The sequence below is a fragment of the Moschus berezovskii genome, chromosome 11 (genome assembly GCF_049115385.1).
Source record: "Moschus berezovskii isolate FMDL1 chromosome 11, NW_MosBer_1.0, whole genome shotgun sequence".
NCBI lineage: Eukaryota > Metazoa > Chordata > Mammalia > Artiodactyla > Moschidae > Moschus > Moschus berezovskii.
This window is the reverse complement of record NC_142470.1, coordinates 107,559,577-107,587,465: the sequence shown is the minus strand read 5'-3', so window position 1 is coordinate 107,587,465 and position 27,889 is coordinate 107,559,577. Positions and strand designations below refer to the sequence as shown.

The following is a 27,889-nucleotide window of genomic DNA, read 5'->3' as shown; positions in this document are numbered from 1 at the left end:
AATCTTTCCCAGCATCCGGGTCTTTTCCAATGAGTCAGCTCTTTGCATCAGGTGGCCAAAGTACTGGAGCTTCAGCTTCAGCATCAGTCCTTGCAATGAATATTCAGGACTGATTTCCTTTAGGATGGACTGGCTGGATCTCCTTGCTGTCCAAGGGACTCTCAAGAATCTTCTCCAACACCACAGTTCAAAACCATCAGTTCTTTAGTTCTCAGCCTTCTTTATGGTCCAACTCTCACATCCATACATGACTACTGGAAAAACCAACGCTTTGACTAGATGGACCTTTGTCGGCAAAGTAATGTCTCTGCTTTTTAATATGCTGTCTAGGTTTGTCATAGCTTTTCTTCCAAGAAGTAAGTGCCTTTTAATTTCATGGCTGCAATCACCATCTGTAGTGATTTGGAGCCAAAGAAAATAAAGTCTGTCACCATTTCCATTGTTTCCCCATCTATTTGCCATGAAGGGATGTTGGGACCAGATGCCATGATCTTAGTTTTTTGAATGTTGAGTTTTAAGCCAGCTTTTTCACTCTCCTCTTTCACTTTCATCAAGAGGCTCTTTAGTTCTTCTTCGCTTTCTGCCATAAGGCTGGTGTCATCTACATATCTGAGGTTATTGATATTATTCCCGACAATCTTGATTCCAGCTTGTGCTTCATCCAACCTGGCATTTTGCGTGATGTACTCTGCATATAAGTTGAACAAGCAAGGTGACAAAAAGCCTTGACATACTCCTTTCCCAATTTGGAGCCAGTCCATTGTTCCATGTCTGCTTCTAACTGTTGCTTCTTGACCTGTGCACAGATTTCTCAGGAGGCAGGTAAGGTGGTCTGGTATTCCCATCTCTTGAATAATTTCCCACAATTTTTTTGTGATCCACACGACTAGGATAGTCAATGAAGCAGAAGTAGATGTTTTCCTGGAATTCTCTTGCTGTTTCTAAGATCCAACAGATATTGGCAATTTAATCTCTGGTTCCTCTGCCTTTTCCAGTTTGAACATCTGGAAGTTCTCAGTTCAGGTACTGTTGAAGCCTAGTTTGGAGAAATTTGAGCGTTACTTTGCTAGTGAGTGAAATGAGTGCAATTGTGCAGTAGTTTAAACACTCTTTGGCATTGCCTTTCTTTGGGATTGGAATGAAGACTGAGCTTTTCCAGTCCTGTGGCCACTGCTGAGTTTTCCAAATTTGCTGGCATATTGAGTAAAGCACTTTCACAGCATCACCTTTTAGGATTTGAAATAGTTCAGGTGGAATTCCATCACCTCCACTAGCTTTGTTCGTAGTGATGCTTCTTAAGGCCCACTTGACTTTGCATTCCAGATTCCTGGCTCCAGGTGTGATGCAAGTTATGTAGATCAATTTCCTTGGCCCAGAGCAGGGTTGAGAAGGGTGGAGAATAAGAGATGGAGAGGCAGATGGAGGATGTCTGGCATATATTCCATCTCTAATGACTCTCACAGGTGGTCATCCAGCCTTAGTCCAGTCCTGTCTCAAGTTCAAGACCACTTGGATCCCCTCACAGACCCGGACTTCTGGCACTATTCCCAGACTTCATCCTAGACTGCCACCTTTAAAAAAAGTCATTGATGTATAGTTGATTTATAATGTTGTGTTACTTTTTGCAGCATAGAAAATTGATTCAGTTTTACGTGAAATGAACTGATATAATGAATTGTGTTAATCACTTAGTTATGTCCAACTCTTTGTGACCCCATGGACTGTAGCCTGCCAGGCTCCTCCATTGAATTCTCCAGGACAAGAATACTGGAGGGTGTTGCCATTCCCTTCTCCATGGGATCTTTCCAACCCAGAGTTTGAACCCATGTCTCCTGCATTGGCAGATGGGTTCTTTACCAGGGAAGCCCCATATATATGTACATATTCTTTTTCATATTCTTTTCCATTTTGGTTTGTCACAGGGTATTGAATACAGTTTCCTGCGCTACAGCATTGGACCTTGTTGTTTATCCATTCCACATACAATAGCGTCAAGCTACTAATATGAAACTCCTAATTCTTTCTTTCCCCACTCTCCTCCTCCTTGGCAATGACAACTCTGTTTTCTATGTGTGTGAGTCCATTTCTGTTTTGGAGATAAGTTTGTCTGTATCATGTTTAGCTTCCACATATAAGTGGTATCTATAGGATTTGTTTTTCTTTTTCTGACTTACTCCACTTGGTATGAGAACCTTAGGTCCATCCATGATGCTGCAAACGGCATTAGTTCATTTTTTTTTTTGACTGAGCACTGTTCCATTGAATATATACGTTCCACATCTTTATCCACTCACCTACCAGCCTGCCACCTTTAACCAGGGTCACACCATGCTCCGTGGCTGTTCAGCCCTGTAGCTGCTCTGCTCTTCTGTCGACGACTGACTTGTCCTCCTGATGACAGCTCGTGGTCTTGTGTATCTGATGCTCAGGGCCACTTCTCTGGCTTTGAATTTCTGCTTTTCTCCTTGAACATAGGTCAGACTCTTCTTTGGCTAGCCTCTTTGCTTGTCCGGGGAAACAGGTGTCCTTGTTCTTGGTTGCCCCCAGAACACCACCTCCAAACACCATCAGCCCAGTCTCAGACCATTAAAGAGAACCTGAACATGTTTCCTTTCATATTCCAGAGATGGGTGCTCAGTGCCATAGAGGCATCCAGTTCTTCTATCTACTCTTGGAGGAACCATTGCCTATCGAGCCATTTGTTCATGTGGAGCCTGAATTTATGGAGTGCTGACTCTGTCAGAAAGGGGTCTTGTCTTGCTCATTTCTGTGTGTCTAGGGACTGGAAAAGGAGCTGATAGACAGTAAGAGACTGGCTGACATCCAATTTCCTATACTTCCTGGCTATTAATCCTATAATTTTTGCTGCCTAAGGAGCAGATCAGAAACATATGAAAGTATCCAGACAACAGCTCTTAACAAGTGTAAAGATAAGTTTCACATCCCTACTTAGTCTTTCTCCAGATGGTCAGCCTTCACAGACTGTCATTTTTCTCTTTGCAGCTTCCAGCTCTTGTGCCACCGTGAACCTGGTGGCTTCTTTTCAATGTGTAATCTCTCCTCCAAGGTGTCTCACGGTGAGCACAGCGCCCAGGTGTTTGCTGATCACTAGTGTCAGGGCGCCACTGCTGTCCTGCTCTGGACTCTCAACTTTTAAAAGCAAGGTAAACGGAATTTGCTTTCATGACAGTCACATAATGGTTTTTTGAAGACATGAATGAAAGAATATGATGCAAATTTGGTTTACATCAAATGCTTGCTCATTTGACACCTACTATATCTTTTTCTCCATGAACTGTTTTCAACCAACTTATACAGACATACACACAACCCACCGACCTCAAGTCCTCAAATCTCTAAGAATATTGATGCAGTCACCTCACATGTTTGTATCATTTTACAAAGTGTTAAATTCCACCTATGTCTTTATATGCTAGAACCCAACTGACGGGTCTAAAACTTTTCATTCAAATATCTGACAATCTCTTCAATAGACTGTTATTTAACTCATACTCCTCTAGCTTGTACATAAGGATATCCTAAGGGTCTGGAAGGTGTTGGCCAAAATCAAGATACATCAAGTATTTAGTATTCCAGTAACCGGATTAAGAAAGGAAGTAAGATTAGTTTAGCAAGAGCTTAGCCATAGTGAACACAGACAGGCTCCTAGTGACCATCTTTTTCCTTCTTTCTTTTAAAACATATGTAGGTAGTTATAGCTATTTGGCTGTGACAGGTCTTACTTTGTGACATGCAGGATCTTCCATCTTTGTCACGCCATGCGAGATCTTTGGTTACAGCATGTAGTATCTAGTTCCCTGGCCAGGGATCAAACCCAGGCCCCCTGTATTGGGAGTGTGGAGTCTTAGCCACTGGATCACCAGGGCAGTTCCGTGACCATCTTTTTCTAATTGCTCATAAACTATTATGAACTGCTTTTTCTCACATTTTAACTTGGATTTATATCAATCTTAAATTCTACAGTTTCCACAATCATTATTTCCTTTTCGGAAACGTGGACATTTGCTCATTTATGGTTTTCTGACATCTATTCTGGGCTTCCCTGGTGGTTCAGAGGTTAAAGCGTCTGCCTCCAATACGGGAGACCCGGGTTCGATCCCTGGGTCAGGAAGATCCCCTGGAGAAGGAAATGGTAACCCACTCCAGTATTCTTGCCTGGAGAATCCCATGGACGGAGAACCCTGGTTCTCTCCTCTGTAATTTCACATGTCTCACAACTGTGTCCTTCACAATTCAGAGAGAAGATGGGAGTTTGAGAGACAGGTAGGACTGCTTTCTCTTTGCATTGATGAACATCTAAGCTTTCTTCCCCACACCACTTATCTGTCTTCTCAAACTCTGAGTGTAGCTAAGAAAAGCCTTTGACATCTTCATCAGATTATTTGTCAAGCCTCACGTTACACTGGGATTTGAGCATACTGACATTTATTAAATGCTACCCTTTGTATTTGTCCCTGGACAAGCATTCCCCCATCATCCCATTCCTCATTCATATGGTGTCCTTAGACTTATGGTCATCAGGGTGCCCTCTCTGCATGTCTCTAGGTTTCCTAACATGTATCTCAGATTACACTTTCCCTCCTGTCTCTACTGTACTGTCAGAACAATATTTTACTGTTCTTCTGACTCTCAAGTACATGTGCCCCTTGGGAATCTCTGTCCAAAGAGTCATAATCAGTTCAGTTCAGTTCAGTTGCTCAGTCGTGTCCGACTCTTTGCGACCCCATGGACCCCTGCACGCCAGGCCTCCCTGTCCATCACCAACTCCCAGAATTCACTCAGACTCATGTCCATCAAGTTGGTGATGCCATCCAGCCATCTCATTCTCTGTCGTCCCCGTCTCCTCCTGCCCCCAATCCCTCCCAGCATCAGACTCTTTTCCAGTGAGTCAACTCGTCGCATGAAGTGGCCAAAGTATTGCAGTTTCAGCTTTAGCATCAGTCCTTCCAATGAACACCCAGGACTGGTCTCCTTTAGAATGGACTGGTTGGATCTCCTTGCAGTCCAAGGGACTCTCAAGAGTCTTCTCCAACAGCACAGTTCAAAAGCATCAATTCTTCGGCGATCAGCTTTCTTCATAGTCCAACTCTCACATCCATACATGACCACGGGAAAAACCATAGCCTTGACTAGATGGACCTTTGTTGGCAAAGTAATGTCTCTGCTTTTTAATATGCTATCTAGGTTGGTCATAACTTTCCTTCCAAGGAGTAAGCGTCTTTTAATTTCATGGCTGCAATCAGTATCTGCAGTGATTTTGGAGCCCCCCAAAATAAAGTCTGACACTGCTTCCACTGTTTCCCCATCTATTTCCCATGAAGTGATGGGACCAGATGCCACGATCTTAGTTTTCTGAATGCTGAGCTTTAAGCCAACTTTTTCACTCTCCTCTTTCACTTTCATCAAAAGGCTTTTTAGTTCCTCTTCACTTTCTGCCATAAGGGTGGTGTCATCTGCATATCTGAGGTTATTGATATTTCTCCCAGAAATTTATTAAGCATCTACTATGTGCCAGGCACTACAAGGTATTTTACATAAAATATTTTACATAAAATAATCCTGAAGGTAGCCACAACTCCTGGACAGAATAAATGGAGAAGCAATTTGAGGAATTGAAAAATCATAGTAGGCAGACTGGGGAAGATCAGAAATTAGAGTACCACCAAACAGCTGGTGAGTTTAATTTTTTTCCCTAGTCCTCAAGCTGCTTGTCCTTGGAGTCAAATGCAGCAGACCAAGGATGGAAAACGGAGCCCTGAGGAACCAGAGAGTACCAAGGAGGCCATGCAGAGGGAAGCCCATAAACTTGCTTATGAACTTCTTGGCTCAACCCCAGGTGTGCATACACGGATCTAATGCTCATCAGCACACAAAACACTCTGAGAACTGAACTAGCAAACAAGATCCAGATGTCAGACTGGTCACTGTGTGGTGCACATGTGGGACAGGACAGAACTGCAAAGGCCTTGAAGACCAAAGTGACACTGAAACCACAGTAAACCAAAGGTGAGCTGCAACGCAGCCCCAAAACCAGATATACTCCCTGCTGAAATGAAAATATTAACATTCCTCAGTGGGATTTAAAAAGACCCAGAATCTCATAACAGTATTCAACATGCCCAGGAAATGGGCAATTCCCTGGTAGGCCAGTGTTTAGGACTCTGAACTCTCACCGCTTAGGCCTGGGGCTTGACCCCAGGCTAGGGAACTAAGATCCCACAGGCTGCGTGGTACAAAAACAAAAATATCCAGAAAGTAATTTTTTAAAGTTCAGCATGTGAAGGGCAAGGGAAATATAACTTGTGTAGAAGAAGACAATCAACACATGCAATGAAAAATGGCATAGATGTTGGAATTATTTGGCAAAAGCTTTCAAACAGCTTTGATAGTACAGGGTAAAGTTAGTCAGAAAGAGAAGAACAAATAACGTATATTAATGCATATATGTGAAATCTAGAAAAATGGTAAGTGAAAGTGTTAGTCGCTCAGTCACGTCCAACTCTTTGCAACTCCATGAACTGTAACCCTCCAGGCTCCTCATCCATGGAATTCTCCAGGCAAGAATATTGGAGTGGGTAGCCATACCTTTCTCCAGGGAATCTTCCTGACCCAGGGATCGAACCCATGTCTGCTGCATTGCAGGTAGATTTTTTTACCGTCTGAGTCACCAGGGAAGCCCAGAAAAAATGGTAGAGATGATCTTATTTGCAAAGCAGAAATAGAGACACGGATGTAGAGAACAATCACATGGACACCAAGGGGGGAAGGGGTTAGGAGGGAGTGAGATTGACATGTACATATACTATTGACATATATGTCAACTGACATATATATATACTATATATTGAGACTGAGATTGACATATATATATATATATTTTATTCATACTATGTATAAAATAGATAACTAATAAGAATCTACTGTATAGCACAGTGAATGCTACTCAATGCTCTGTGGTGACCTAAATGGGTAGGAAATCCAAAAAAAAAGGAGGGATATATGCATATGTATAGCTGATTCACTTTACTGTACAGCAGAAACTAACACATTGTGAAATGACTATCAGTTCAGTTCAGTCGCTCAGTCGTGTCTGACTCTTTGCAACCCCATGAATCACAGCACGCCAGGCCTCCCTGTCCATCACCAACTCCCGGAGTTCACTCAAACTCATGTCCATCGAGTCGGTGATGCCATCCAGCCATCTCATTCTCTGTCATCCCCGTCTTCTCCCACCCCCAATTCTTCCTAGCATCAGACTCTTTTCCAGTGAAACTCAATGCATGAGGTGGCCAAAGTATTGGAGTTTCAGCTTTAGCATCAGTTCTTCCAATGAACACCCAGGACTGATCTCCTTTAGAATGGACTGGTTAGATCTCCTTCCAGTCCAAGGGACTCTTCAAGAGTCTTCTCCAGCACCACAGTTCAAAAGCATTAATTCTTCGGCGATCAGCTTTCTTCACAGTCCACTCTCACATCCATACATGACCACGGGAAAAACCATAGCCTTGACTAGACTGACCTTTGTTGGCAAAGTAATGTCTCTGCTTTTTAATATGCTATCTAGGTTGGTCATAACTTTCCTTCCAAGAAGTAAGCGTCTTTTAATTTCATGGCTGCAATCAGCATCTGCAGTGATTTTGGAGCCCCCAAAATTAAAGTCTGACACTGCTTCCACTGTTTCCCCATCTATTTTCCATGAAGTGATGGGACCAGATGCCATGATCTTTGTCTTCTGAATGTTGAGCTTCAAGCCAACCTTTTCACTCTCCTCTTTCACTTTCATCAAGAGGCTTTTTAGTTCCTCTTCACTTTCTGCCATAAGGGTGGTGTCATCTGCATATCTGAGGTTATTGATATTTCTCCCAGCAATCTTGAATCCAGCTTGTGCTTCTTCCAGCCCAGCGTTCCTCATGATGTACTCTGCATATAAGTTAAATAAGCAGGGTGAAAATATACAACCTTGACATACTCCTTTTCCTATTTGGAACCAGTCTGTTGTTCCATGTCCAGTTCTAACTGTTGCTTCCTGACCTGCATACAGGTTTCTCAAGAGGCAGGTCAGGTGGTCTGGTATTCCCATCTCTTTCAGAATGTTCCACAGTTTTTTGTGATCCACACAGTCAAAGGCTTTGGTATAGTCAATGAAGCAGAAATAGATGTTTTTCTGGAACTCTCTTGCTTTCTCCATGATCCAGAGGATATTGGCAATTTGATCTCTGGTTCCTCTGCCTTTTCTAAAACCTGCTTGAACATCTGGGAGTTCACGGTTCACATATTGCTGAAGCCTGGCTTGGAGAATTTTGAGCATGACTTTACTAGTGTGTGAGATGAGTGCAATTGTGCGGTAGTTTGAGCATTCTTTGGCATTGCCTTTCTTTGGGATTGGGATGAAGACTGACCTTTTCCAGTCCTGTGGCCACTGCTGAGTTTTCCAAATTTGCTGGCATATTGAGTGCAGCACTTTCACAGCATCATCCTTCAGGATTTGAAATAGCTCAATTGGAATTCCATCACCTCCACTAGCTTTGTTCATAGTGATGCTCTCTAAGGCCCACTTGACTTCGCATTCCAAGATGTCTGGCTCCAGGTGAGTGATCACGCCATCGTGATTATCTTCGTCGTGAAGCTCTTTTTTGTACAGTTCTGCTGTGTATTCTTGCCACCTCTTCTTAATATCTTCTGCTTCTGTTAGGTCCATACCATTTCTATCCTTTATCAAGCCCATCTTTGCATGAAATGTTCCCTTGATATCTCTAATTTTCTTGAAAAGATCTCTTGTTTTTCCTATTCTGTTGTTTTCCTCTATTTCTTTGCATTGAAAAATTAATTTTTAAAAATGTAAAAAAAATTCTTTAACAAGTGATCACAAACCATCTTGAAACAAAAGGTAAAGTAATAGGTTTCAGTGCAGGAATAAAAGATACAAAAGAGAATGGAAATTTTAGAACTAAAAATTACAATGATCAAAAGAAAAATCAACAGTATTAGGATGGGGAAAACAGAGGTAAGAGTTAGTGAGCTGGATGACAGAGCAATGGAAATTAGGCTATTCGAACAACAGAGAGAGAAAAATAGACTGAAAAAAAGAGAATAGAGTCTCAGGGACCTGGGGGACTATAATAAAAGATCTATCCTTAATATCATTCCAGAAGGATAAAAGGAAGAATACAGGGACGGAACTTGACGATTTAATGGCTGAAAAGGTCTTCACATTGCATGGGCGGGGAACTCTACAAATGTGCAAGTTTCAGAAGTTTAGTGCACTCTAAACAATAAACACCAAGAAATCCATGCCCAGATACAACAAAATCAAACATCTTGAAATGAAGACAAAACCAAAAAAATCTTGAAAGCAGCTGGAGAAAACATGATACATTACCTCTAGGAGAAAAATAATTTCAATAACTGGATTTCTTATCAGAAGCCTTGGAGGCTAGAAAGAAGTGTTACAACATTCTTTTTAAGTACTTAAAATAGCAGGTACATACCAGGAGTGAATAAAAATATCCTTCAGGACTGAAAATGAGATAAAGATATTTTCAAATGAAGAAAAGACCGGTAGCATTTGTTATCAGCAGACTGCTCTAAAAGAATTATGAAGAGTTCCTCAGTCAGAACAACTATATGCAGCAAAAATTAACTAATAAAAAATAATAAGACAAAACAAAACAAAAAGTTTCTTAGTCAGAAGAAAATTTATAGTAAAAGGAAACTTGCAATATCAGGAGTGGAGGAAGAGCAACAGAAATGGTAAATATCCGACTATTTTTCTCTTGAATTCTTTTAAAATGTGTGTAATGACTGAAAGCAAAACCTATAATATTGTCTGATGTGGTTTCCTATGTACGTAGATTACTTACAAGATGCTTATGATACACAGAAGGGAGAGGGTAAAAGAAATTCTATGATGGTAAGGTTTCTTTATTCCACCTGAAGAGGCCCAATATTTATTTTAAGTAGACTGTAAAAAGTTTGATACATATTTTATAATCCCTAAGGCATCCATGAAAATGAAAAAAAAAGAAAACAACTGTACACAGAAATATAGGTAGCTCAAAACGCTGAAGAACTCTCAAATAACCCAAAAGAGGATGTGTATTGTATGCTGAGTGATGGCCATTTAAGGATACCAGGTCCTAATTACTAGAATCTGCAAACATTACTTTATAAGGAAAAAGAGTCTTTGTATGTGCGATCAAGTCAAGATTCATAAAATGAAGACATAATTCTGTATTAACTGGTGGGTCCTAAATACAATCAAATGTATCTTTATAAAAGGGAGGCAGAGGTACTTCCCTGGCAGTTCAGTAGTTAAGACTCCGTGTGCGATGCAGGGGGCACAGGTTCAATTTTTGGTTGAAGAACTAACATCCCACATACCATGTAGCACAGCCAAGAACATCTAAACAGAAACAAACAAAAGAGAGACAGAAAGAGGGTCCAAAGACAGAATGTGAGCATGCTAAGTCAGTTCACACTCTTTGCGACCCCGCAGACTGAAGGCCACTGGGATCCTCTGTCCACGGGATTCTCCTGGCAAGAATACTGGAGTGGGTTGCCATGCCCTTCACCAGGGGATCGTCCCGACCCAGGGATGAATCATGCATCTCTTTCTCTTCTGACTCCTGCACTGGCAGGTGAGGTCTTCACCACTAGCGCCACCTGGGGAGCCCCCATAGACAGAATAGGAGGAAGCAGTGTGACCGCAGAGCCAGAGAGCAGAGTGAAGCGGCCATGGGCCAAAGCAAATTCCACAATTTTTATGGAAAAGCAAAGAAACTAGAATGACTAAAACAATTGCAAAAGAAGAATAAAGCTAAAGGAATTCTGTTTGACTTTAAAACTTACTATAAAGTTACAATATTCAAGATAGCATGGCTTTGTCCAGGGATAGACACATAGGCCAATGGGACAAAAGGGAAACAGAGAGAACTGAGAATAGACCTGTGCAAAGGTGTGTGAGTGATTTTAATAAACATGCAAAAGGAACTCAATGGAGGAAAGAGAGTCCTTTCAACAAATGATGTGAAGACAACTGGACAGCGATAGTCAAAAGATAAATAAATCTTGACCTAAACCTCACACCTTATACACAAATTTGTTCAAAAGAAATCACAGATCTAAATGTAAAACATAGAATTCTAAAACTTCTAGAAAAAGATATTGGGAGAAAACTTTCAAGACCTGAGGGTAAGCAATTATCCTTTTTTTAAATTATTTTTTTATTGAAGGATAATTGGTTTACAGAATTTTGTTGTTTTCTGTCAAACCTCAACATGAATCAGCCATAGGTATACATATATCCTTAATAGCTCCTCCCTTAAAGGAAGCTTCTTTTAAATAGTTTATTTTCAAGTTAAAAAAATGTTTATTTATTTATTTTTGGCTGTGTTAGGTCTTTATTGGCGTTTCTCTAGTTGTGGTGCATAGGCTTCTCACTCAAGTGGCTTCTCTTGTTGGGGAGCCCAGGCTCTAGAGCTTCTGTAGTTGTGGCATGTGGGCTCAGTAGTTGCAGCTCCCGGGCTCTAGAGCACAGACTCAGTAGTTACGGTACATGGGCTTAGTTGCTCCACGGCACATGGGATCTTCCTGGATCAGGAATTAGACCCATGTCTCCTGCACTGGCGGGAGAAGGCAATGGCAACCCACTCCCGTACTCTTGCCTGGAAAATCCCATGGACGGAGGAGCCTGGTGGGCTGCAGTCCATGGGGTCGCTAAGACTCAGACACGACTGAGCAACTTCACTTTCACTTTTCACTTTCATGCATTGGAGAAGGAAATGGCAACCCACTCCAGTACTCTTGCCTGGAAAATCCCATGGACGGAGGAGCCTGGTGGGCTGCAGTCCATGGGGTCGCTAAGACTCAGACATGACTGAGCGACTTCACTTTCACTTTTCACTTTCATGCATTGGAGAAGGAAATGGCAACCCACTCCAGTGTTCTTGCCTGGAGAATCCCAGGGACGGGGGAGCCTGGTGGGCTGCCGTCTATGGCGTCACACAGAGCGGACACGACTGAAGTGACGCAGCAGCAGCAGCAGCAGCTCCTGCATTGGCAGGCTGGTTCCTCACCACTCAGCCACCAGGGAAGCCCTAAGCAAATATTCTTAGATAAGACACAAAAAGCACAATCTATAGAAAAACTGATAAACTGAACTTTGTCAAAATATAAAAATTGCAAAACACTTTAAGAGAATTAAAAGACATGCCACCAATTGGGGAAAATATTTGCAAATCACACATCCAAGAGAGAACTTGTATCCAGAACTGATAAAGAACTCTCAAAACTCAACAGCAGGAAAAATTATCTGATTTTAAAATGGGCAAAAGATTTGAACAGACTTCATGAAAGAGGACACACAGATGGCAAAAAGGCTCATAAAAGATTTTCAACATCATTAGGAAATGCAAATTAAAACCAGATGAGATATTCCTATATCCCTATTGGAATGGCCAAAAAAAAATACTGACAATAACAAGTGTTGGTGAAGATACTAGCAATTGGATCTATGTTGGTAATGTAATGTTTCTTACAAAATTAAACGTACACTTACGCATGACTCAGTAAATCCACTCCTAAGCATTTACTCTAGAGCAGTGGTTCTCAGCTGTGGATGAATTTTGTCCCCCAAGAGACATTTGGCAATAACTGAAGACTGGAATCTATCAACAGTAACTGGATGCCAGGGACACTGTTGCACACCCTACAAATTACAGGACAGCACCCACAACAAAGAAGTACTGACCCAAAATGTCAATATTGCTGAGATTGAGAAAGTCACTTTCGAGAATACTTGTTTATGCAATATAATTCATGCAATACTTGTTTATATAATAACATGTACATGTATGTATACACACACACACACACACACACACACACATATATATATCATCTCTGCTCATAATCATTAAGAACTGAGAACAGTTCAATCATTCACTGGCTGAATGATTCCATACAATGGAAAACTGCTCAGCAATGAAAACGTATAGCTGTAGATGCGTGGAATGACTTAGCTGAAACTCAAATACAGAGTGAAGGCAGGCAGTATCAAAGGTTGCATATCGTACGATTCCATTTCTATGACATCCTCACAGTGACACAACTACAGTGCTGGACAACAGGTTACTAGTTGCCAGGGTTTATCAGAGGAGGAAGAGAATGAGTATAAAGCCATGTCATAAAGGATTGTTTTAGGATGGTTAAATTGCTCTATACCCAGGTTGCGATGGTGCTTATACAATACTATGTTGCTATTGTTCAGCTACTAAGCTATGTCCTACTCTTTGGGACCCTATGGACTATAGCCTGCCAGGCTCCTCTGTCTTCTCCTATCTCCTGGAGTTTGCTCAAATTCATGTCCATTGAACCACTGATGCTATCTAAACGTCTCATCCTCTGCCACCCCTTTTTCTTCTGCCTTTCATCTTTCCCAGCATCATGGTCTTTTCCATGGAGTCAGCTCTTCGTATCAGGTGGCCAAAGTACTGGAGTTTCAGCAACAATCCTTCCAATGAATACTCAGGGTTGATTTCCTAATTCAGGATTGACTGGTTTGATCTTCTTGCAGTCTAAGGGACTCTCAAGAATTTTATCCAGGACCAGAATTTAAATTCATAGAGTTACATACACCTAAACAGGGCCATTTTGATGTATAATAATTTAAATATATCATCTTTTATGTATATACCTCCTCCTCTTTGTTATGGCAGACTCCAAGCTGAAAAGGCTATATTCTGTAAAGTTTTTCCTATGTCGAAATTTTGTCCAAGGACCCTTCCCTGAGTTCCTCCCAACGAAAGTTACCCTTTCCCTTCCAGGGTCCTCACAGCAGTGTGTTTTTCCCTATTACATATTCTGCCTGTTGGTGTAATTATTTGCCCATTTGACTTTCTCCCTGATCACAGTGTGATAAGGCAGGCGTTGTGGCTCATGCCTCGTGGGATGTCTGCAGCCCTAGCCCAGTATCAGGGTTTAGTGTGTGCATTTGTAGAACTGAGACCCTTGGTTCCCAAGAGCATACACCTACTGGGGCAACAACAGAAAGAAGGGATATTGCCTGCAATTTATGCCAAGTAGGCAGCCTGTATCCACGGCCTGAGATAAATAATAAGCAAAGAAATGAAGCAAGAGGACTAAGTTGGACTTCCAGTGTCAGAGAAGATGAACAAAGCTTATTAATTCACGGTAAAACCAGCATGATTTCAGAACACTTTCCCCCAGCAGCAACCTAGTTATCTCAATGTGATGTAGTGCTCTGCCTTCTGCCTCAGACTTTAGCCACTTGGGATCTGCATTACTGCCTTGTAAAATTGATGGGCAGTGGCACCGTCTCTTAGTTTAAGGAATTTCTGCCAGCCTTAGCAAAAAATATTAGCATTGTGATTTCTAAGGGCATTCTTTTGCCTTAGAAAAGTGATTAAAAATTGGACCAGACTGGAACAATACCCAGCTCGGATTCACAGAGTTCACCTGCCTTGTCTCCTCTGTGCCATCCGCTCCAGGTGTGAGCTCATCAGCTTCCACAGGTGAGGGAGGCTCATCTGTATTACACTGGAAAAAGGCTGGAGAGGGGGTGATCAACATTAATGTCTTTTTCTTGAGCACCCAAGGAAGTTCTTCAGATCAATGTCTCTTTTCCTTATAAGCTGCCTGAAGATGTTAATTTTTTAAAAAGAAGGTCTAATCTGCCAGATGTTTCTTGTGTCTTAAAAGCCTCTCTTCCTGAAAAAGGTGACAGACAGTGGCAGCTGGTAGGGCTGGTGCTCTAGGAGAGAAGAGGTAAGGATGAAGGTGATCTTTTCTTTCTGAGTCTTTGCACACTGCAGAGCCGAGATGGCTCTCTGTCCACCACCACTTTGGGCAGAGGACCTAGTTTAGAAAAGTGATGGTGTCATGGAGGATCAAAGGCAGAGGTGCAGTAGGAGACAGGGATGGGGCAACCAGCCAGACCCAAAGCATGTTCTGTTTTCTGCCTCATTAGGAGACACAGAGACTTGGGTTCGAACCCTGGGTGGGGAACCCTGGAGGACGAAATGGCAACCCACTCCAGTATTCCTGTCTGGAAAATTCCGTGGACAGAGGAGCCTGGCGGGCTACAGTCCGTGGGGTCAAAAAGAGTCGGACACGACCGAGCATACATGCATGGAAAAGCCTAGACACAGTTCTACCTTTGCCTTTGCAGATGCTGGGAAGTGAAAAGTGCAGAAAATTCATCCACAGGAAACAGAAACTCAGCAAGCCAAAAGAGGAGACAGAATGGAAAGCTCTGGAAAAGGTCACCTTGAGCTATCTTTTCCCCAGCATGCTGCATGTGCATGGGCACGGGGGACTGAGTTCTGCTGCCTCACAACCCTCAGGGCGCACTGGCACTTGGGGAGCTTGCCATCTGGCTGCAGATCCAAGATCTTCTCTGATTGCCGAACTCTGGCACACCCACCCTCGACTGCTTTGCAGCACTGCAGTGCACTGTCCATAACACGTCCAGGGGAAGGGGGAAAATTCAGAAGCCACAGCTTTGCAGGTAGAGGTGAAGCTGTTCCCTCTGGGGCTCCTTACACACATTCATACAGACTGACTCAGAATCATACCCTACAGCCCTCCATCCTGGACGGTAGCCTTCAGTGGCGTATCTTCGTGTGTGCATGCTCAGTCATGTCCGACTCTTTGCGACCCCATGGACGGTAGCCCACCAGGATCCTCTGTCCATCGGGGTTCTCCAGGCAAGAATACTGGAGTGGGCTGCCACGTCCTCCTCCAGGGGATCATCCCGACCCAGGGATCAAGCCTGCGTCTCTTAGTCTCCTGCATTGGCAGGCGGGTTCTTTACCACGAGTGCCACCTATACCTTCAGTGGGTACCAAATCCACAGATGCCCAAGTCCCTTATATAAAACTGCACAGTATTTCATAAAACCTACATATATTCTCCACTATAGTTTAAGTCATCTCTAGATGACTTATAATACCTAATATAAAGCAAATGCTATGTAAATAGTCGTATAAATACAATGCAAATGCTGTAAACAGTTGCCAGTGTGCAGCAAATTCAAGTTTTACTTTTTGGAACTTCCTGGAACTTCTTTTTCAAATATTTTTGATCTGCAGTGGGTTGAATCCTTGGATGTGGAATCTGTGAGTATGGAGGGCTGACTGTACTTTATGTAGACAGTTTGGCAACTTGTGGAAGAGCTTTCAGCCAGGTCCTTCCTTCTGATTTATTTTAACCCAGAACTGATCCCAACTTCTCCCCATTCCTGGTTCCTCATCTGTTACTGACTTTGCAACCATCACCACCATCCGTCTCTAGAATTTTTTTCATCTTGCAGAACTGAAATTCTGTACCCATTAAATAATAACTCCTCATTCTTAATTCTCCATGGTCCTTGGAAAGGGACTATTCTACTGTCTGTCTCAATGAATTTAACTACTCTAGGTACCTCATATAAGTGGATTCACATAGTATATGTTCTTTTGTGTCTGGCTTATTTCACTTAGCATAATGTATACAGTTGGGGTTCCTCCACGTTGTAGCCTCTGTCAGCATTCCCTTCCCTTTGCAAGGTTGAATAACATCCTGCTGCATGTATACACCACACTTTTTACTCATCCATCCATCCATCTGTGGACACTTGGGTTGCTTCCACATTTTAGTTGCTATAATTAGTGCTGCTATGAACCTGGGTGTGCTAATACCCATTCAAGCCACTATTTCCAACTATTTGCCCAGAAGTGAAATTTCTGGATCATATGGTAAGTCTATGCTTAACATTTTGCCAGCCTCCTCTGTTCAAGAATACTGGAGTGGGTAGTCATTCCCTTTCTCCAGGGGATCTTCCCAACCCAGGGTCTCCTGCATTGCAGGCAGATTCTTTACCGGTGAGTCAACTGGTCCTGAGGTCTGTTTTCAGAGTTTCCCTATGGTTGTTTTTGTACACAATGTCCATTATTTTCACCGAACTTAGCAGAAAGATTGGGAATAAGAGTCTTCCCTTCTTCATCTTCCTGGAAGCAGTGGTCTGCATTTTTGTGTACACCATGCAACTGGGTTTTGTTTTTCACTCCATCTGAAAGCCTTTCACTTTTGATAATAGGTTTATCTCATTTATATAATTGGTCTTAATCCTAACATTTAATGTTATATTTTCTGTGAAAGTACTTCCAAAATATTATATACTAATCAAACAATTACCGATAGATTGTTCCTAGCTGCCCTTCCCATCAGACAAAAGTTTCAAGAACACATTAAGTTGTCTAATCCCCATTTTGTTTTTTTCACAGTCCTAGAAGAGATTAAGATGGAAAGATTTTCCCCAAAGGGAAAACATTCCTCCAGGAGACAGCTGAGAAGAAGTAGTCAGCTGACTGGTACCTTCATGCTGGCCATTTTCCTGGCACTTATTCCACAAATCAGTTTCTCCCTGCTTTCTCCCTCTCTCCTCCCCCTCATTACCTCTTGAGGGCTGACTGTGTGCCAGGCATCTTGCCGGGTCCTAGGAGCAGAAGGGAGTCGAGCTAACTGATCTTTTTCTTTCTTCCTCTCTCAAACTTGATAATCATGCTGTGTGTGTGTGTGTTTCAGTAGACTTTTGAATGTAAAGTTAACCCAAAAGAGACCAGCTAAAATTTTAGTAGGACTTCCCAAGTGGCTCAGTGGTAAAGAATCTGCCTGCCAATGCAGGAGACACAAGAGACCCAGGTTCAATCCCTGGGTCGGAAAGATCCCCTGGAGGAGGAAATGGCAACAAGCTTCAGTATTCTGGCCTGGAGAACCCCATGGACAGAGGAGCCTGGCAGGCGACAGTCCATGGGGTCACAGAGAGTCGAACATGACTGAGTGAGCACACATTTAGTAAGGGAAAGAGGAAGACTTGTGCAGGTCCAGGAACGGAAATCTCCAAGTCTCAGAGCATCTCCGGTTTCCAATCAGAGCACAAGTGTCTTCGGTTGCAGGCAAGGAAGCTGCCTGAGTATGAGAGCCCAGCTCTGCCCCTCCATCAGCTCCATCCATCATGAGCCCCCACAGAACCTGAGTACTAATGTTCCCTTCACTGTGTGCTGGGAAAGCCACTTGACAATCCTGTTAATGTCTAGTAGCCTGGACTCAGGGCTTCCCAGGTGGCTCAGTGGTAAAGAATCTACCTGTCAATGCGGAACACGTGGGTTTGGTCCCTGGGTTGGGAAGATCCCCTGGAGAAGGAAATGGCAACCCACTCCAATATTCTTGCCTGGCAAATCCCATGGACAGAGGAGCCTGGCAGGCTACAGTCCATGGGGTCTCAAAAGAGTCAGATTCAACTTAGTGACTAAACAACAACAAGCCTGGACTCACAGCCGTGAAATTCCCAGATGAAATTTCTCCATATTCTGGGTAAGTCATTCAAGAGAATTCTCCTGGGCACTTCAGTATCTTGACCTCTTTATTTAAATGGCAAAATGACAACTCTGGGGCCAGGCCCTGTTTTCTCCTCCCACTAATTTTAGTTCCCCAGGGCCAAATTTTGCTTTCATTTTCCTACAGATGGCTTTCAGCAGACTCGTCTAGTTTTCTTACTGTCTCCAGTGATTTCCTCTCCCTCTTTCCCATCTTCTAAAAAAGCCTGAAATGAAACCTGTGCCCTAGAGCTATGCACAGAGGCTGTGGAGGGAGAGTGTTCAGGCAGGAGTTCCCTCCACACGGCCCAGGCCAGGCTGGAACTGGGGACCCCCAGACAGTGATGCTGTCTGCACTTGGGGAAGTGCACTGCTGCCTAAACATGGCTCTTCTGCCCTCCAGCTGGTTTCCCACTTAGATATGGATTTAGGTGCTTGACAAAAGAGCGTCAAGGGCAGAGGAGGCGTAACGCCTCACCTATCGCTCCATTCACCGGTGCAATCATACGCTCCTCTTAGGTAAGCAGGCACGTGTAGAGGTTTCACATGACAGCGTTTGAACCCAGAAAGCCGTCAGCCCGTTTCCCCTGACAGGGGAGCTTTGTGGAGGAGGTGGATGATGGCTTCTGCTACATTCCCTCTCAGAGACACCTGACTCTGATATTAACCTTCCAAACCAAAGGAAGGAATGCTGAATGCTGGAATTTCAAGATTGGTAGAGCACACCAGGGAGAAGGCAATGGCAAGCCACTCCAGTACTCTTGCCTGGAAAATCCCATGGATGGAGGAGCCTGGTAGGCTGCAGTCCATGGGGTCGCTAAGGGTCAGACATGACTGAGCGACTTCACTTTCACTTTTCACTTTCACGCATTGGAGAAGGAGGTGGCAACCCACTCCGGTGTTCTTGCCTGGAGAATCCCAGGGACGGGGGAGCCTGGTGGGCTTCCATCTATGGGGTCGCACAGAGTCGGACACGACTGAAGTGACTCAGCAGCAGCAGAGCACACCAGGTGGCTCAGTGGTAAAGAACCTGCCGGCCAATGCAGGAGATGCAGGTTTGATCTCTGGGTCAGGAAGATCCCCTGGAGGAGGAAATGGCTGCCCACTGCAGTATTCTGGCCTGGAGAATCCCATGGACAGAGCAGCCTGGCGGGTACAGCCCATGGGGCCGGAGAGTCAGGCATGACCGAGCGTGCACAAAGAGCACATGGGGGAAAGGTGCATGGCCAACAAGAACAGAAGCTTCTGGAGACCTCTCCCCTGAAGTGGCAGCTGGCTGGGTCCCCTACTGCAGCAGCCAGCTCTCAAGACACGCCTCGATGCACCTGAAACACTCTATAAATGGAACATACAGAACATAACTTCTCACACTGACCCCATCAGTAAGCACCGTGGAACCCACACAGTTGGTTAAATTTAATTTCCTGCAGAAACTTAACACAAATGCCACCTCCTCTGGCAAGTCTTCTCTAACTTATGCTGTGTTGGGCACCCCAGCTGAACGCTTTGTGAACACCCCCAATTTCCTCCCCTGTACCACATTGCCCACTACAATGTGCTTGCTTATTGGGGAGTCTCATCTAATAGTCAGGGAGCTGAGGGTGAGGGCCAGGTCTTACGGATTGTAGCACCCCCAGGGCCTAACACAGTGCCAAGCACGTAATACCCACTCACACATGTTTCTGAAGAGGGGCTGTGGCAGGTATGTGCAGACAGTCAACAAAATAACCCTTCTGTTGACCTATCAGGGAGCCTGCAATTCTACTGGACATTTATTTGAGTTAAAAAATTAATCCTAGGAACCGAAGATTTATTTCCAAACTTAAAATTTCACGAGGAGAGATAACTGCACCTGAGACTTGGGGGCACTGGTTTGAGATGAGCCCTGCAGAGCCTTGGCATGAGCTTGACCTTGTGGGGAGAGAACCAGGACGGAAGGGCAGGAGGCGTTCTAGGGCCTTCATGGCACCGAGGCGCAGGAACGAAGGAAGACCACTTACGGCCAGAACACTGCTCTGAAAGCTGACCTCCGTGTCGCCTGTAGCTCTTTCCCCTCATTAAATATACACTTAAAAGCCTGAGATACATTCTTCAAACAAGCCAGGGACTAGAAAACCATCACTTGGCCTACGATGGGTCCTCAGTGAACATGGCAGAACTGCTGCCTTAGAACATTTCCAGCCACACGCTTGCTTCTTTCTGTGTGGCTCTGACTTGAAAGGAGCAGAGAAGGGAGCAGGAAAACATTAGAGGAAAAGGATGGGGTTTCACCACTGCAGACCCCACCACCATTAATGATCTCGGCTCATGGAATCTGCAGCAGGGACTGACACTCTTCACGCTGGACTGGGCCTGGAAAGTGGAGTCGAGCCCCAGATAGGAACTCTCCTTTCTGTGTGGGAGGCCTGAGCCCTTGACTGGCCCCAGATGCTTAAGCGGGGGCTGCAGGCATGCGTGGTGCATACACAGGATGTTTGCTCATGTTTCCTGCCCTGGGGCCCAGGACACTTTCACAGGCAAGGGGCCACGCTGGGCTCCTCGGGTAGGAGAAGGGCCACTGACAGGAAGGAGGACATCCCACTTTTCCCGTGCACTCAGCGGGAGGCGCTGGCCTTCACTTTTGGCTGCTGGGTTTGGTGCTTAGACCAGCTGCCACCTACACGTGTTGAAAAAAGGAAGAAAGAGCAGTTAGTATGAAGGAAAGAGGGAAAAACCCCACCTCGCCCACTTGACAGGCTCCAACTGCCACTGCCAGCCGCCTGTGAGCCGGGGACGGTCCCCTGCAAATCCCCTGCCCGACGCTGGGGCTGCGCGGTGAGCACCCGTCAGAGCTGCAGGAGCAGAGGCCTCCTCCACAGCTCAGAGGCAGACAGAAGGCCCCTCAAAGAGAAGTGAGTCATTAACCAGCCGGGACGCCGCTCCCTCGGCCGAGCCACACGGAGGGAATAGGCCAGGTGAGGCGGACTGTGGGAGAAGCTGAGCAGAAAGAGTCCCTGTGACAATGACAATTGCAGGAGCAGGAGATAACCGACTTGCTGGGGTGTTTCTAAGCCTTTGAGGGGAGGTGAATCAGTGGAGCTGTCATGTGGAAAATTCCCTCTCTCCTCAAGGCTCTGCCAGTCCCATGCTAAGGTAAAGTCATCATTCTTCTGTTGAAAACTCTCAACAGTTTCAACAATCCTGGCCTGTTAGCATTCCACCACGTGAGGAGAAAAGGCCCATTTTCAGGAAGAAGTTGTATTTTGTAAACTTGGGAAACGGAAGGGTCAGGCCATGTCCCTCGCTCAGGGACTTCAAGTTTCAAGAAAGACTTGTGTGTCTGAGTTCCTAGAACATCGTGAGACAGAGAAACAGCCCCACTGGGCCAGACCACAGTGGTGAGGGGAGGTGCGGGAGGAGGGCTTGGCCTTCTTCCCTCCATGTCTGTCTGGGATTGCCGTTGCCTTTGGGGGCAGCGTGAATACTTGAGAGCTGACGAAAATGCTCAGGAAGCTCGCATGCCTCTGGTCAGTGGAGCCTTTCCTGGCAATCAGCTCTGTGGGTTTTCTTGACCTGGGCCTCAGCACCCCGAAACTGTGCCCTCCACTCCAATGGGCCCTGCATGTGCCAGTCGGGCAGACAGCAGATACTCAAACTGCCCTGCTTGTGTCCTCAGGTTTAGGTATCATGGGCCTTGTCACAGATGGGCCGTCCATCTGCCAATCAAATGGAGACTGGCCAGAGCATCCCTGCTGGTGTGACAGCCCCACCAGAGGTCTGCGGTTTGCAGAGCAGACAGTCAAGATGGCTCTATTTACTCCTGAGCAGGCAGCTTGGCTCTTGTTACCATTTTCTATAGTCTATGGGGTATGAAGGGGTTTCCCAAATGGCACTAGTGGTAAAGAACCTCCTGCCAATGCAGGAGACATAAGAGATGAGGGTTCAATTCCTGGTTCTGGAAGAGCCCCTGGAGGAGGACACAGCAACCCACTCTAGTATTCTTGCCTGGAGAATCCCATGGACGGAAGAACCTGGCAGGCTACGGTCCATGGGGTCACGAAGAGTGGGACACGACTGAAGCGACTTAGCATGCATGCACCTGTGGTATGATGTCAAAAAGCCAATCTTGAACTCTATACGCGCTGCCAGCCAGACCCCAGAGGCAGCGCGGCTGAGGCAGGGCTGTGCTGGGGGCTGCAGTGCGGGGAGTACTCCAGGCATTCACTCAGCACCCCTGGAGTGGGTAGGTCTGGCTCTGAGACAACCCTCCGGTTATAGCAGGTCAAGTAGAAGCTCCTTCAGCTACTCGTGTGCCCTGGCCTGGGGGAAGCAGCACAAACCAGGAAGGGCTACTCTCCCCAGAACATCCTGCTTGCTTTTCCAAAGGGAGGCGGAGAGACCCAGCGGGTGACCGTCTTGTGACGTTTTTGTCCCAGTGAGTGTGCTTGCTGGGCTGCTGTCTCACACCCAAACTGGAAACAGCTGTCGCCAGGTGTGGAAGTAAGTCCCCAGGGAAAAGACTAAGGCACTGTGATAATTTATATTTGACTTAGAAGATGATGGTCCGAACGCAGACTGGTACCAAGGAGCCTGTCTATGGCCAGTTTCCATCACTGAAAAGAGGGAGCAATTTTAAAAAAAAGTCTTTATTTTGGCTGTGCTGGGTCTTAACTTCAGCATGCAGGATCTTTGAGCTCTGGCACGTGGGATCTAGTTCCCCTACCAGGGATCAAACCCAGCTCCACTCTACTGGGAGCATGGAGTCTTAGCCAGTGGACCACCAGGGAAGTCCCCCCAGTTTTTAAGAGGAGACCATCCTGGAGGTAGGGGGGTAACAGGGACCAGCTGGATCAAACACTGAGAGCAAAGTCTGATAGGCAACCTAGAGCCATTTGATAAGAAAGGGATTTTGGACCTGATTCAAAAACAGGCTCATCAGATGCCTGGATTCACCTGGGACAGCCATGGTTTATGTTCAGTCAACCAAGCTTAATTTTTGCCAGTGCTCCCTATCACTCTCAAAGAGTCCAGGTTTCAATGGTAAGTTCTGTGATCTCCCTGTTTCCAAGGATAGAGGGAGTTAGGGCCGGAAACTGATCCAGAGAGGGACACGAAGGCTCATTTGGCTGACCCTGAAGTAGGGAGACAGACAGGTGAGGGCAGTGCCATTCATTCTCAAGCGTGCTTAGAATTGCAAGCTTGTCGACAATGTCCAGGCACAGATTTTCAGAACGTGGTTGCCGGATGGGCCTTGGAAATAATCTGATTCAATCTCTTTTATTGGAAGAGGACACTGGGTTGAAAGAGATCAAAATGACTTGCCAAGGTCACACACTGGAGCCTGGTAGAGTGCAGACCAGACTTGCCCTCAGTGGACCAGGCCCAGCCGCTCTGTTCCGAGACAGAGGAAAGGGTTAACTCTGGAAGATGCTGCCAACCCCCCGACAGAGCTGTGGATGGTCCCCGGCCCCAGGCAGAGGAGGGAGCACAGAGGCCAGAGGCAGGAGGAGGGTCACAGCTGCTGCGTGAGCTCAGGCGTGGGGCTGCAGCGCGTGTGCGGTCTGGAGCCACAGGGGTGTGCGGGGTGGGGCAAGGTGACGTGCAGATGAGCTCTCCAGGGTGGTCACAGTAAGCAGAACTAGGAAGGAAAGAAGAGGGACTTCCCTGGTGGTCTAGTGGCTGTCTCTGATCTTCTAATGCAGGGGACGTGGGTTCAATCCCTGGCCGGGGAACTAAGATCCCACACGTCAGGGGCAGCTAAGCTCCACAACAAGAGAAGCCAGCACGCCACAATGAAGCACCAGTGAGGCCAAGATGAAAACAATAGAAAAGAATGAGTGAAAAAACAGGTCAATACGGGGACTGAAAGTGAATGGGGTCATAAGTCATTTATGGAATCTAAATCTTTTCTGTGGTTCAAATCGTAGTGAAATCTCCCTGCGAGGCAAACCCTAATGACAGCTGTCCTACCCTTGGCGTCTCTTCCCCAGCCCCTTAATAGGGCCACAGTGGTGGAAAGAACCTAATTCATCAATAGCCTTGACCTCTACTTGGCATCTGGAGGAGGAAATGGCAGCCCACTTCAGTATTCTTGCCTGGGAAATCCCATGGACAGAGGAGCCAGTCAGGCTACAGTCATGGGGTCACAAAGACTCAGACACGACTGCAGCAACTGAGCACGCACACACAAGTCTCAAAGTATCCGGAATGGTGTAAGGGTGTCCCAGTACGCATGCAAAATATAACTTTTAAAAAACATCAGAGTCAGTCTCCATCTGCATTTCTTTTGCCTGCAACAACTTTCACCCAATGAGGTGGAATTAAATATTTAAGCTGGTTGCAGAGAATATAGGAAGTGAACAGCTCGCCCAAGTAAACATAAACTGGACTACAGGCTGGTTGTGGTCAGAACGATCTACTGTCACCCTGAGCATGTTCTCCCACAGAACCATCTACAAAAATCCCGCACACCACTGTCACGCCCACATGATGCTCTCTGATATGTGTCATTAAAAAACCTCAATCTCCGAAAAAAAATCATAAAACAGTTTCAGTATATATGAACTGAGCACTCGCTTTTGTTCAGCGAAATTTCTTTGATGATGCCGGTTCAAGTAACTACAGATATTGAAAAACAGCCACAGACATCATCCTCGGTTGCAACAGCCACACAGTCTGCAGAGACCAACGGGAAAGACATGAAATATTCAGTGTCGCCAGAGATTATTCCAGGATACCTCGGGCTATCTGGACCCTCTTCCACTCCCAACTGCTAGTTTTTTAAAATTACTTTTTATTGGAGTAGAGCTGAATTATAATGTTGTGTCAGTTTCAGGTGCACAGCAAAATGAATCATACATATGCACATTCTCCCCGATTTTAGATTCTTTTCCTATATAGGTCATTACACAGTATGCAATTGCTAGTTTCTAGCTAAGGGTCGGACACGACTGAGCAACTTCACTTTCACACATTGGAGAAGGAAATGGCAACCCACTCCAGTGTTCTTGCCTGGAGAATCCCAGGGACGGGGGAGCCTGGTGGGCTATAGTCCATGGGGTCAGAGTCGGACACGACTGAAGTGACTTAGCAGCAGCAGCAGCCAAATGTCCCCAAGGAGACAGCCTGAGGCAATTCGCGCATGGCAGGGGGCGGTGAGAAAGTAAAAGGAAGGGACTTCCCTGGCAGTCCAGTGGTTAAGACTTCACTTTCCAAAACAGGGTGTGCAGGTTCGATCCCTGGTCAAGCAACTAAGATCCCACAAGCCTTGTGGTCAGAAGGCCAAAATTGCAAAACAGAAGCAATATTGTAACAAATTCAATAATGGTCATCAACAATGGTCCAGAAGAAAAAATAAGTCTTTAAAGAAAAAGAAAAACTGAGAGAAGGAAGAGGCTTTGAGTGGCATCTCTCTCTACATTCTCCCTATGGATGTGAAGAGAATGGCCACAGCACCCCAGTCCTGGAGGCCTCGGGGGCAGCGAGACGCAAGCCTGGTCTGGCCTCCTGGCACCCGGCTCCGTGCTCTGATCTCTCCGTCCCACGCTGCCTCTGAGACGCCCAGGTAACCTCCATGAAGGGCTCAGCAGCAGGACCAGCGGCACACAGGAGGTTCAGCCCACAGAGGTATGGAGAGGGGAACACAGGGCGAGATGGACATGAGGAGGAGAATAAGAAAGAGACAGGAAGGAGGAGACGGTGGGAGAAGATGCTGGGCCAAACAAGAAGAAAGAAGCAGAGGTGCCACACCCCGACCACTTGAAGGTGACTGGAAGCAACTGTGTCCATCAGCAGGTGAATGGATAAAGACGATGTGGCACATATACACAGCAGAATCTTACACAGACAAAAAAGGAACAAAACTGGGTCCTTTGTACAGACGTGGATGAACCTAGAGTCTGTCATACAGAGTAATGTTAAGTCAAAAAGAGAATATCATATTAACATATTAGCATATTTATGGAATCTAGAAGGGCTTTTTAGGTGGCTCGGTGGGTAAAGAATCCACCTGCAATGCAGCAGACAGAGGAGACATAGGTTTGATCCCTGGGTTAAGAAGATCCCTTGGTGGAGGGCATGGAAACCCACTCCATTCTTGCCTGGAGAATCCACTGACAGAGGAGCCTGGTGGGCTACAACCCACAGGGTCACAGACTTGGACGCAATGGAAGTGACTGAGCATAGCACACGCAGCATGGAATCTAGAGAAGGGGTGCAGGTGAACTCATTTTCAGGGTAGGAATACAGATGTGGATGCAGAGGATGGACATGTGGACACGGGGTAGGGGAGACTGGGACACGTTGAGGTAGAATTGACATATGTACCCCACCGTGTGTAAAACGGAGGGAGCTCAGCTCAGAGCTCTGTGCCCATCTCGAGGGCTGGGGCTGCAGGAGGTCAAAGAGGGAGGGGATACAAGTATACATAAAGCTGGTTCACTCTGCTGCACAGCAGAAACTAACATAGCACTGTAAAGCAATTATACTCCATTAACAAAATAAAATAAAAAACATTGAAATTTTAAAGAAGGTGAGTGTCTGGGACTCAAGAGCTACTCTACAGTCACAGCACTACTGCCTCTACCTGGTGGGGAAGCTGATCCTGGGGGAATGGCCTTGGTGGGGAGAACCAAGAACTCGGGAGTGGACAACCTCAAAACGCCAAGCAAAGCTCCTGTGCCTCCGTGGATGCCATTCAAAGTCAGTGTATAGAACCAGGACCCTGGTGGGTCAGTTCTCCTGGGCAAACCCAAAGTTTGGTATCAGAACTTCTGTTTATAAAATCAACATTACTGAAAGCTTTAAAAAAAAAGACAGACTGAAAATATCGCATCTTAGGCAAATGAGTTGAAAACCCCTTTTAGTGATGCCCTCTATTCTCCACCCATCTCCAGAGTCAGAGAACACCTGGTATGGTATTTAGGTAAAGAAATGCAGTCCCTGGGACACGTGGTCTCCTGACGACACAGAGCGGAAATGATGTCAGGGAAACGCAGATGCCTCCAGGTCAGCCCAAGGAGAGCTTCCAGGTGAAAACAGCCTTAGCCATGGGTGGAAAAGAGTGTATGTTCCTTAGTCATCTGCTGGTGTCTACTGCTTTCTGCCTTCAAAGGCCAGGTTTTAATTACATGCAGGCAGGTTGTTGGTCAGGCTTTCTCACATGTTTGGCTCAACCCAGATGTACAACCAAAATGTAGATGAGACCACACCTGTTCTCCTTTGTCCATTTGGAAGGAAACAAAGCGATGGTCACCAAGAAAAAAAAAGTCTGTCTCCCACTCAAGGGGGAGGAAGCGATGACATCAGATGTCCCTTCCCGTGGTTCATACGGACAGTCTCATTTGTGAAGCGTGCCCCACAGCGACGAAAGTGAGGATGTGGCAGACTCGGGACATATGGAATCCTTTGTCTTAATTAAAAAGTACGGTGAGAGTCTTGGAATTTGGCCAAACCTCATAAATCTGCTCAGAGAATCAAGACTCTGTCAGATAAACTTAAGTAGAACCCCTGAGCCC

At 45.5% G+C, this 27,889-nt stretch overlaps 1 protein-coding gene across 2 annotated transcripts in view; it reads right to left on the bottom strand.

Annotated features, from left to right (window-relative positions):
- The window catches only part of ACOXL (acyl-CoA oxidase like), a 354,770-nt gene that overhangs the window by 27,156 nt on the left and 299,725 nt on the right, over positions 1-27,889 (bottom strand). The window lies entirely within an intron of this gene.